Genomic DNA, 12,093 nt, shown 5'->3' on the forward strand with positions numbered 1-12,093 from the left:
GAGTTTTGGAACAGGAGGTTCTGGGTACTATCCAGACTATCTATGTTGACTTGAAGTTCGAATTAGCTTTGTCAAGCAGCATAGTGACAGCTGTGAAGCCCTAATTGGTAATGGATTTCTTACAGCAGGGGTGCATAACTTATGGCCCACAGGCCGTACACAGCCCACCAGAGCATTTCATAAGGCCCACGGCCTGCTTCAACACAGTATACTAATGGCCAATTCATTAGCATTTTGCCATTATGTTTACGTCATCTGAGTTTACACAAGTATGTAAATAGATAATACTGTACATAGAAACAGCCTATCTAAATGCATATGAAACAAGCTGAACTTACATTATACATTAATACAGGTGACTTTAAATCTTATTAAAATATGTAGACTCTGTTTGGGCCACACGAGTTTGTGCTTAGGTTTATGTGGCCCTCCTGTGTAATACGGTTGGGCACCATTGTCTTACAATATGAATTCCTCATGATGTTGCATTAGAGTTTTGTACTGAATTAATGATTATTCCTAAGCAAGGATGGTTATTATCCCTCTTTAAACACTGGAAATGCAACATTTCATTTACTATCTCATCGCTGTATGCAGAATAAATATGAAATTGCAGTATGGTATAAACATAAACTATGCTTTGGCCATAGTCATGAGGATTATATGACAGCTGCACTCTTCCTGTGTGATTGAATTTCGTTGTAAAAATGTAATATTGCAATTGTCTAACGAGGGAGCATTTATTCAAATAATAAAATGCACACTGAAAAAATAACAGCTTCAAGAAATCAGTGACTTGGCATTGAGATGGTAGGTTTGAGATTTGGGTGTCCAATATAATCATGCTGACAAGACACTTCTTAGGGGGCTAATCAGAATTCAGTAGTTGAGGCTATAAACGAATGTTGTGTCTGTCATCAAGAGCAAATGATGGTTGTAGGGGAAGGAAGTAGCAGTGGAGAGCCATAGCTCTGTCTGCAGACTTTGCAGTAGAAAATCAGAAGCAGGTGCAATTTCCTCTTTTGCTTTCTAGTGCTTCATCAATGGTCACTGTATGGCTGTTAAGGCTATGTTTTAGTCATGGGTATTTTTAGTAAAAGTCATGGACAGCTCATGGGCAGTAAACAAAAATTCACGGCCCATGACCTGTCCATGACTTGTACTATATACCCCTGACTAAATCTTGGGGGTGGGCATCCCGGGGGTGCCACGGGTGCTGGGGGAGGGCGCCATGTGTGCTGCGGGGAGGGAGAGCAGAACCCCCCCAATGCTGGGGGGTGGTGGATGGGTGGTGAGGTGCGGCCCGGGACCGGTGCAGGTGCTGGGGGGACAGTTTGTGGGGCTGGCAGGCTCCCTACCTGGCTCCATGCCTCCCTGGAAGCAGCAACATCCCCCCCCCAGCTTCTAGGCGGAGGTGTGGCCAGGCAGCTTTGCACTCTGCCTCCACCCTGAGCGCCAGCTCCACAGCTCCCATTGGCTGGGACTTGCAGCTAATGGGAGCTGCAGGGGCGGTGCCTGCAGGCGAAGGCAGCGCGCATAGGGAATTCTTTGTTTCAACTCATTTAATTTCCTCCACATCTTGCAGGAGCAAGGTTTTCACCCAACAGTGGGAGAGTAGCCCTCCTCATCTGCCGTGGATACCCTAAGATCATCATGAGGCATCTGCATAAGACGGAGGCAGTTGTGCAGAAGCCTTATGACAATAATACCAAGCGTTTATAGAGTGGCTTTTTTATCAGTAGATCCCAAAGCCCGTTACACAGGAGGTTAATGTCATTATTCCCCATTTTAAAGATGGGGAAACTGAGGCACATAGTGGGGAAGTGACTTGTATCCAGCAGGCCCGTGATAGAGCCAAAACTAGAACCCATGTTTCCTTAGTCCTAGTTCAGTGCTCTATCCAGTAGATCACACTGTCTTCTTTACTAGTGCCTATATATGATCCCCTGGCCTCCCTCCTCTGCCTCCGTATGCCAGAAGTAATAGTGGCCCATAGAGAAGATATTTTCTCTGCTGTAAAGAACTTGTAAGGAGGTGAATAAGTAACATATTTAAAACTTTCTCTTGTGTGAAAGGCCTTGTGTTTATATCGGTTTATCTCTTTAAGGGTTCTCAATTCTTAGTCCTATTATTAAAGACTATTCATTATTTAGAAACCCACCCCCATATAATTTGGAATTGCAATTTGTCGAGATTTTGCCTATTCATGTGGCCAAAATATTGATAAGTTAAAAAAAAAAAGCTTTTTCTGTTGCTAAATGGACTGCCTTTTGTTTGCTAATAGGTTTAGAATATAGATACCACAAAGATTTTTCATGAGGATTTTCTACTTTTCATAAGTGGCATTTTCTTTTGATATGAGACACCCACTAATTAATAGGAAAAATAACAGAGTAAATAAAGCACATTTCCACTGACTTTCAATAGAAATCTCAAGGAATACAATAATCTGGCTGTTGTTGCTGAGCAATTATTATGTAATTGCACGTTTATGCCACATGGGAGAGTCCTCAGCACATCTCATCACAGCATCTATTATTCAGAGATGGAGATTTTGTGAATGAGCTGTACTTTGATCATTTTAACCCTAGTTCATTTTTAATTAAGGCTTTGTGGTTAGAATCTCATAATTTTTCTAAAGAGAAAATGTAAGGGAGCTGGATGTTCCAGAAGTTTTAAGGGATACACTTTGTATTCACTATATACGTTTGATTTCATGTGAGTCCAATTGAGACCTATGATTGGGGTTACCACCTAAGGCAGGGGTCGGCAACCTATGGCACGCGTGCCAAAGACGGCACGCGAGCCGATTTTTAATGGCACGCTGGAGCCTGCCGGGACTCCAGCGTGCCATTAAAAATCCTGCCCAGCCCGGCCTGCTCTCCTCTGCCCTCCGCTCCCCCCGCGGGGGCAGGAAGCACAAGCATAGCCGTGCGCACGGGGTGGGCAAATGACCCCACTCTCCCGGCACGGCAAGCCGCGGGGTCCGCGCTCCTGGGCCGGAGCGCAGCAAGCTGCACCTGCCCGGCAGCAGCGGGGGGAGCGGGCAATGCTGCGGGCTACCACAGCTCATGCCCACACGCTGCAGACCGTGACCCTTGTCCCGGCCACACCCTGCCCAGCTCGTGCAATGAGCAGCGGCTCAAGGTCACGCCCAGGCCTGGCCTGACATGGGGCCTTCACCCCTCCGCCGCGCCCCGCGCCCACCCGGCGCCCGCAGCCCCCCGCAGGGCCGCCTGGGAAGGGGGCACCGGGCAGCGCCCCGCGGCCTGACCCCCCAAGCTCCCTGCGGGCCTGGCCCGGCGGCGGCAGCTGGCATGAGACGTCCCCGGACCCCCTGTATTCACATGGCGGCGGCAGGTGAGAGGCTCGCCGCGGAGGGCAGCACAGGACGAAATTGGGCAACTGGCCCTGAACCACAAACCGCCGCGACTCCCGCAGTCGGCTGCCCAGCTGTAATGGTCCAGGGGCGGGGATTGGCCAGGCCCCGCCCACAATGCCTGTTCCCGCGCGTTGCGCGCCCGTTTGAGTAACGGCGCGCGCGCCTCTGCCGGCCCCCTGGTGCATGGGGGAGGCTCTATGTGTGTTGGGGGCGGGGCTTAGGGGCCTGGTTTCTTCTTGGGTCTCCATGGTGGGGGGTGGGGCAGGTTCCTGTGTGTCTCTGAGGAGGGGGGCAGGTTCCTAGGCATCTCTATGTATCCCTAGGGAGGGGAGCATGTGGGGGGGGCAGGTTCCTGGCTGTCCCTGGGGAAGGTGGAGGGGCAGGTTGCTGAGTGTCCATGGGAGGGGAGGCAGGTTCCTGTGTGTCCCTAGGGAGCAGAGCAGGAAGGGGGGCACATTGGAGGGATGGGTGCCTATGCCTCCCTGGAGACAGGGTGCAGCAGGTTTCCAGGGCAGGTGACTGTGTATTTTTGTGGCACGGTGGGTTTCTGCATGTCCCTGTGAGAAACCTGTCCCCCTCTGGTGCTCGGAAAATAAATCCATACTGAGTTAGCTCCAAAGTGCCCTGCCGCACCTATTGCCTCCTCTCAGCATTCTGTGGGTGCTTTGTCTAGGGCTATAAAAGTTACCCTGGATGGCAGTGGGGGGACTGAGAGCCACACCAGGGCAACCTGAATCTCTCCATACCTGCTTCTGGAGGCCAAGGCATCCTCCATGCAGCTGCTCCAGGTCATTTCTGAGGAGTGGCTACCAGGAAGTGCCAACAGATGGAGTGAGGCCTCATGGGCATAGATGGGGGGACAGAGTTAGGCTACAGTGATGTTGGTCTTTGCACGGCTATGCAGCTGAACCTTACATCATGCTGATGCCAAACCATTCTCTTACCTCTCTTATATCCAGCATTCAGGCCCCGACTCCATCCTCTCCCAGCATGGCAGCTGCTGGTGGACGTGCATCTAAAGAAAGCACTAGCAACAACTGTTAATTTCCTGACAAGATTCACAATAGCGACATTTTCTCTCCTGGCCTGACCCTTCTCAAAACAGCAAATGAAGAGATTGTTCATGACACTAGTGCTGTAAGTAGGCATCTGTCTTCATTCCAGGCTATTGGCTGAAGCTTTCCCATTGTGTTAATTCATCATATGAATTATTCTTTGCCAACTGGCTAATTCAGCGCTAACTCTTCTCTTGATCTACCGTATCTATTTATTTAGTCATTCGAACTGATTGGATGTGCCTATAAAAGCTAGGCTAGGCTACTGGACTAAGATTCATCCCAGTTTATGTAACTGAGTAATCACTCACCTTACAAGAAAAGGGTGCTGACAGGACTTCAATCCTGGTTGCAGAAAGAAGACTTTTATATTCCAAGAGAACAGGAGTACTTGTGGCACTTTAGAGGCTAACAAATTTATTTAAGCATAAGCTTTCGTAGGCTACAGCCCGCTTCATCGGATGCATAGAATGGAACATATAGGAGGAAGTTATACATACAGAGAACATGAAAAGGTGGAAGTTGCCATACCCATTCTAAGAAGCTATTTAATTAAGATGATCTGCAAAAAAGGCTAATATGATTCTGGTTTGTATTAACAGTAATGTTGCATGTAAGACACAGGAGGTAATTTTCCTGCTCTAGTCAGCACTGCTGAGGACCCAGTTGGAGTACTGTGTCCAGTTCTGGGCACTGTAGTTTAGGAAAGATGTGGACAAAACTGGAAGGCATCCAGAGGACAGCAACAAAAATTATATGAAAACCTCCCCTATTAGAAAAGGATTAAAAAAATCCCTGGGCACGTTGAGTCTTGAGAAAAAAAAGACTGAAGGGGGAAACTTGGTAATAGGCTTTCAGTATGTTAAGGCATGCTATAAAGAGAACAGTAATCAACTGGTCTCTAGGTCCACTGGAGGTAGAACAAAAAGAAATGGGCTTAGTCTGCAGCAAAGGTAATTTAGATAAGATGTTAGGAAAAACTTTGACTATTAGGGTAGTTAAGCTCTGGAAACACCTGTCAGGGATGGTCTAGAATATTTACTTGGTCCTGCCACAGTACAGGGGACTGGACTTGATTACGTCTCGAGGTCTCTTCCAGTCCTACATTTCTAGGATTCTGTGATCCCTGAAACACAGAACTTCAGGATTTTCCATGCTCTTTTATCAATTCTGTTTGCATTCTATCATGCTTTTGCCTTCACTGTAAGCTTTTCATTACTAGATTATTTAAAAGAGATACTAAAGCAAGGTTGGTGCTTTTCTGTTGTTGTCTATTTGAGCTGGTTTGTTCAGTCATTTTTTTAGAAAGAGTAAGGGATAACTGTGGGATACTGGCCCCTAATTCATCACTCGAGAAAGCTAATATTCTAGGTGTTATATGAGGCTGTGAGTGTTGTCTGAGCACAGAATCAGCAACCACTAGTGTACTAGGCACCTCCTAATTCACTCAAAAGATATGATTCCTGCCCCAAGGAGCTTACAGACTAATTTTTAACATGACACAAGGAGATGTTATTAAGAGAATGGTAGAGGAGGAAGGATGGGGCAACATCAGTACGAGAACAGTTTCATATGTCACTGGCTTTCTAAAGTGTTTTGGAGCTAACCGCAGTAGGCAAATAGCAACATCAAATCAAATTCTGATTCTAGCTGAAGCGTTTGTGGCATCCCTCAATTTCAGGCGACTACCTCAAAAAATTGGTGGGTGCTGACTAAGGGAGTCCAGCTACCACTCGTGAGCTTGACTGTGCAGTTCCCCAGACTGACAGCTCAGGAAGTGGGGGATGCGGCTGGAACTTTCACTCACTCACTTTCTGGGACGAACCAATTGTATCTTTTATTATTGACCTCTACATTTTTCTTGTGCTGGATATGGATTGTAATGGGGTAAAAAGTTCAAAGATGCCTAGGTCTTTTAGGAGCCTACGTCCCATTCACTGAATCATTAAGGGCCTGCTCCTGTTTCTGGCGATGTTAATGGCAAAGCTTCTTTTACCTTGGACACATGACAACCGCTAGGTGGTTGGCAAATTTAGGGTAAATATAGGATCCAAATGCCACACTCTGACCTGGAACTGTTCTTACTCTGATTACTATCATATGTTGAATGGGTTAATCATGAGATTAATGACACGCACTTTTACACAACAGATAGATTGGTGTGTGTGTGTGTGCTCTAATAGATTTATAAAGACAGGAAGAATTGTTTACTATATTACAACATTATCCAGCTCTGGTTCAAAGCCATTTATATGCCTGTTAAATGCATTAACCAGAAATTAATTCTGCCTTGTTGTTAAACATGACTTTTTGGATTTTGTTTCTAAAGGCCTCATGGAACTTTTAAAATTACTTTTTATTCTGTTCCTCTACGTAGAGTTCTGGAATTTATTACACACTGCCTCATGGATTCTGTTGGAAACTCAGGACTTAGTCTCTGCCCTCACAGACAGTACCTTATTTAAGAAGTACAGAAAGTATTGTGCTCTCAGAAAGTTGAAAATAGCTTGATGAAATATATTTCATTATATATTTGTGTTACAGTTGTGTCTAGAGGTCTTGATCAAAATTGGGGCTCCATTGGGCTAGGTGCTGGTCAAATATTTCTTCCTACTTTCTTGTGTTCTTCTATTTTTTTCTGTTTAATTTTATTTGGTTATAAAAATTGTGCATTTATAATCTTCCTGGATGTAACATTTCATTGCCTTTTTCTGAAGGAGCGTTATTGTTTAATGGAAAACTAACTATTCCCCTGGTCAGCATTTTGTAAGTGCACACAGAAATTGCACTTCTCAGTACGACTCTCAGACTTGGGTTAAAATGGCCAAATTCATCCTTAGGGGAATTTATCATAATATAAATTGAATAATTTATTTGCTCAGTTTTGAGTTATTTTCCAAAAACATTATTAGACATCTTTTTTTACTGGTATTCTATCATCTTACACATTTGGTCAAATAATTCACAAATATATTTATATCATGATTTATTCGAGGCGTTTTGTGACGTATTTAAAGTAAATTATTTGACAGATTCTAATCTCCGCATAAGGCTCTGCTGAATTTTCTTAGCTTTAGAGGAGCTAGAGCAGTGGTGGATAACCTGTGGCCCGCACATGGCCTGTCAGGGTAATCCACTGGCAGGCCACGAGACAGTGTTTCCATTGACCATCCGCAGACACGGCCGCCCGCAGCTCCCAGTGGCTGGAATTACCCTGACGGGCCACAGGTTGCCCACCACTGAGCTAGAGAGGGGATGAATTTGCCCCCCCTACATTTAACTACAGTTGGATTTTCTAAGCTTTTGTGAATTGTATCCATCTTGCTAAAAATTGTCATTTGCAACATGAACAAGAGGGGACCCCAGAGTGAGAGAAACTGGTTACCTATCTGCTGTAAAATCTGGTTTAACTGTCATAAGAACATTTCTTTTCCCTGGGAAAAGGAAAGAAAAAAGGGAAAAGGAGCCTCACATAGCATTTGCCTCTTGCTGCCAGACTCGGAAGCAAGACGCGGGAACCACTGAGTTGTGCCTGAGTCCCCCATGTGGTAGGTGCAGAACACTATAATGAGAGTCTCTGGGCTGAGCTTAAAACATCTTAAACTAAAACAATAAAAGGATAGGTAGTGCATTTCTGAGTAATTATAATGCAGCCTGGGGTTATCATGAAGGCCTGAATCTGAAGGCCAAGTCCGTTTTACTACTTGAAGTGCAACTATACCTCTGAAATGTACTGGAACAATTTACTAAGGCTTGTGGTGGATTCTCCATCTCTGACCATTTTAAAATCAAGATTGGATGTTTTTCTAAAAGATGTGGTCTAGAAATTATTTTGATCCCTTCTCTGAAATATGCCTGATCAAGAGTATAAATTAAAAACCACAGAAAAGAGTCAAGATTGTGACTATATAATGTACATCATCAATACCCAGGCTGAGAGGTCCAAGTGACTTCAAGTTTTTCACTCTTGTTGATCATTTTGATTAGATAACTGTGTTCCCTATTTCCTAGCTTCCTCATTTGAAACAGTTAACTATAGGTTTTAAGGACCACATTCTCCTCTCACATGAGTACATGGATCCCATCGAATCCAGTGGGAGCTGTACACACACTAGAAGCAGAATTTGTTTTCAAAAATTGTCTACCTTTGAAATTCAGTCAGTTAAGAGACTATGTGAGTTTACAAGTAGGTCTTCTAAGTGTGTGACACAGATCCATACTTTACAAGGATATATATAATTACTTGAGGAATCTTCAGCTCCTTCTTGATTAAAATGGAAGAAAAAATGTTAAAAGAAATACACTTAGTAAGGGGAAATTTTTTGTTTTTAATTTACAGCAGAAAGAATATAAAGCATTCAGAAAACATTTTCCATATTTTAAGGGCAATTCAAAACATTTTGCATGGTTCCAGCAGCTGAGTTCTTCAACAGATCCATTGATTCAGTGATGCTTTACATGCACAGTTACAAAAATAAAACTTACAAAAAAGAGACATCTATACTAGTTTTACATGCAAGTCTTGGGGACCCCCTGTTGCGCACTAACTACTGTGTGGAACTGCTGTAAGTGTGCAACCATATAAGGAGGTCATGTTATAATCTTTATTTCTTTCACACGGTATTACTTATGTCAAATGTGTTACACAAAGGAGCAATTCCATATTCAGGAGGCAGAAGGTCATCCTGCTCCTGGCACTTGGGAATCCCGATTATCCAAGAAAGCTGCACTTACTTATCTTCTATCAGAAATAAGTTCCACACTCAAGAAAGGGGTAAGCAGAAAAGCTTTTTCAATGGGAGAACATTTTTAACTAATCAGTGGTCACATTCACTGAAAGGTTACAACTCTCTTCAGCAAAGTACTTAAGGATATACTTAACTTTAAGCATGAGTATTCCCATTAAGTTAATGGAACTACTCGTATAGCTAACATTAAGCATGTGTGTAAATATTTTGCTTTATCAGGGTCTTTATCAGTAGATACACCACCAGGCCCATGGATCTAGAAGGGTAACCTGAAATAGCTCTGTATTTTATTGAAAATTTTAAGTACAAATATAAGAGGTTAAAATGTTTCCACTGAGGTCATTACTCTTGTTGGGAAAAGATCAATTATATTTGTCATAATGCCAGTTAATGGGACAAACATTTATATTTCAAAATGTTAGGGTATTTCCAGTATTAATACAGAGCATTCCAGTTCATTCCAAAGGAGTTTATTTTCAAATTCTGTTCCCATTCTTTCTGTGTGGAATACTTAATGTGTAAAGTTCCATTTCAATTAAATATATGGAGATTGAGGCTTCCACGGTCACAGCGTGGGAGCCAGACAATTTTTTTTTATTGCATCAGGTCATAAAGCAGCAGTTCACAACTGTACAGAGTTCTGATAAAGAGCTATATAGCACATACATTGTAATTCAATGCTGGTAGTGAAAGGAAGTAATTAAAAACCAGGTACAATTATAGAAAAGGCACCAAGAGCACTGACCCCAGTTTTTTGCCACAATCTTTGTGTTTACTCTTCTTTTAAAGACACCAGTTTAAAAGCTTTTCATTGGTGAATATTTTTAGGCTTCACAAAAAGGCTGGAGTCTGCTCAGATCCAGATGAACCATCTATTCAGAAAGCAGTCATTTTCTGGGGCAAAATCCTCCTTCATTTCATAAATCTGGTGCAGTTTTTTACTCCTGGCGGGTTGCTAATGCTGGCAAAGAAAGGGAGCCTCCACAGACCTCAGCCCCCTTTCCCACCCGAAAGAGATTAAACAAGTACAGAAAATGTCTTGGTTAGTTGCAGTAAGGCAGCACTAGCTGTTGTTCTCTTGTGAGCTGTGTGAGCAGCACTGCTATTATGAATTTCTATTTACAGGGGTTATACTTTGTCCAGGAATCCATCTTGGAATCACATTCTGTTTCATATTTTGAAATTTTAGTTTGTACTTTTTTTACGAGTGCTCGTAAATGGAAGATAACGGACCTGTTCTAGCTTATATCACTGTAAAAACATCACCAAATAAAAATGGCACTGATCAAGAAATGATTTTTGTTTAATTATGGAAATATTAAACTGAAGTAAAGGCTGCTGCTGATGACAAGAGTCACTACTTTCCAAGAGAGTTTCTGAAGGTCTTGCATTGTGCACTTTTTATGCGACAAATTGGCAAGACTTCTGAATGAACCACGGGACAAAAAAATAATCAATTCAAAAACATTAACTCAGGTTCACTTGACAGCAATTCAGAGCTGTTTGGTCATTAATACGTATTTTAAATTCCATATAAGAAAAAAAACATGTATATGTTTTGTCTCAAACCTAATTTAAAAACAGCTCAGAATGGATTTAAAGAAGACCTTGACTGATTCCGTGTCTTCATTTTTGCACTTAGCACAGGGCTGGAAAAAAAGAGATCTTTGTGCCATCCCTGTGCCACCCAAACTCACAGGCCTGGCCAGTCCCCACTATACAAAAGAGCAGCCTCAGAGGTGCTTCAATTTATATTCTAGCTGCATTGAGCCATCCAGGAACAGCCAGAGCCTACTCCACTCCACCCCACCCAGACCCCTTATACTGAGGAGCAAGGAAGAGCTACTAGAATGGCTCTCCTGGGCCCAGCTTTTCTAAGTATGAGCTAAAGACAAAACATCATCCTTAGATTTAATGTTCTTGACTGCTGTCTGTGTCCCCACAACTTTGACACTGTTTAGGCATATTCTTTATATTATCATGCAGTACATTATAAAAATAACCGACTACCTGTACAAACATACACTTTTCTATCTTCCTTCCCCCCCTCCCCTCCAACGGGGCTATTGACTATGTGGGAAATTCAAAAAGTATTAACGTTAGCATCATCTTTTAAGTTATTTTCCAAATGCTGTGGAATACAAGCTTGTGAAGCACATGCAGCCTGTGAATGATGTAATTGTGCACTCTGCAGCATCTTTCAAAAATGAACACACCATTGTTTTGTATTTCATACCTGGGAAACTCAGAAATGGTATGTTCTTTATGTTTAAGCAACAATCAACACTGCAGTTCCAAAATTTGTACAAGCCTATAAACCTTGTAACTAGAACAGGACTCATTTGACCAAGAAAGGTGTTGCATATTTCTGAACAGGATCTGTACTAGTGCAACTATTGAATGCTACAGTAATCAACTTGTATTAGCATGCATATTCCAGTTAAACAGGTATGCACCAGTACAGATGTTGCATGTCCTAGGTTGAAGTTGGTAGCAAAACATGTCTTTCATTTTTCCAGCAAAAGTGTACTTTTTTAGTGTAGAACTTGCATGTTGAAGTGCTAAACACAGAGACAGCATGCATCAGTAAGAGTCACAGCTTACCAGCTGTGCATGTTCTCACCGAGACCTATAGTGATAACAGGTGAATTTTATATTACAATAAGAGGTGCAACTGAATAATGCACAAGTTGCACTACCTGTCCTGCATCGTAGGTGATATCTTGTGCATATGTGTGATTAGTCTCAACATTAAACGTGCACTAGTGGATGAATTACTAAGGCGGAGTACAAAAGAATAGCATATATGTGTAAGGACAAAATCAAGAAAGGGTAGAAAGGCACAAAATAAGTTATGCATAGCAAGGGACAAAAGTAATTGGAATTCTTTTTCCATATGGTTTACTGC

The sequence above is a fragment of the Terrapene carolina genome, unplaced genomic scaffold (genome assembly GCF_002925995.2).
Source record: "Terrapene carolina triunguis isolate 2854851 unplaced genomic scaffold, T_m_triunguis-2.0 Scaffold210, whole genome shotgun sequence".
Lineage (NCBI taxonomy): Eukaryota > Metazoa > Chordata > Testudines > Emydidae > Terrapene > Terrapene triunguis.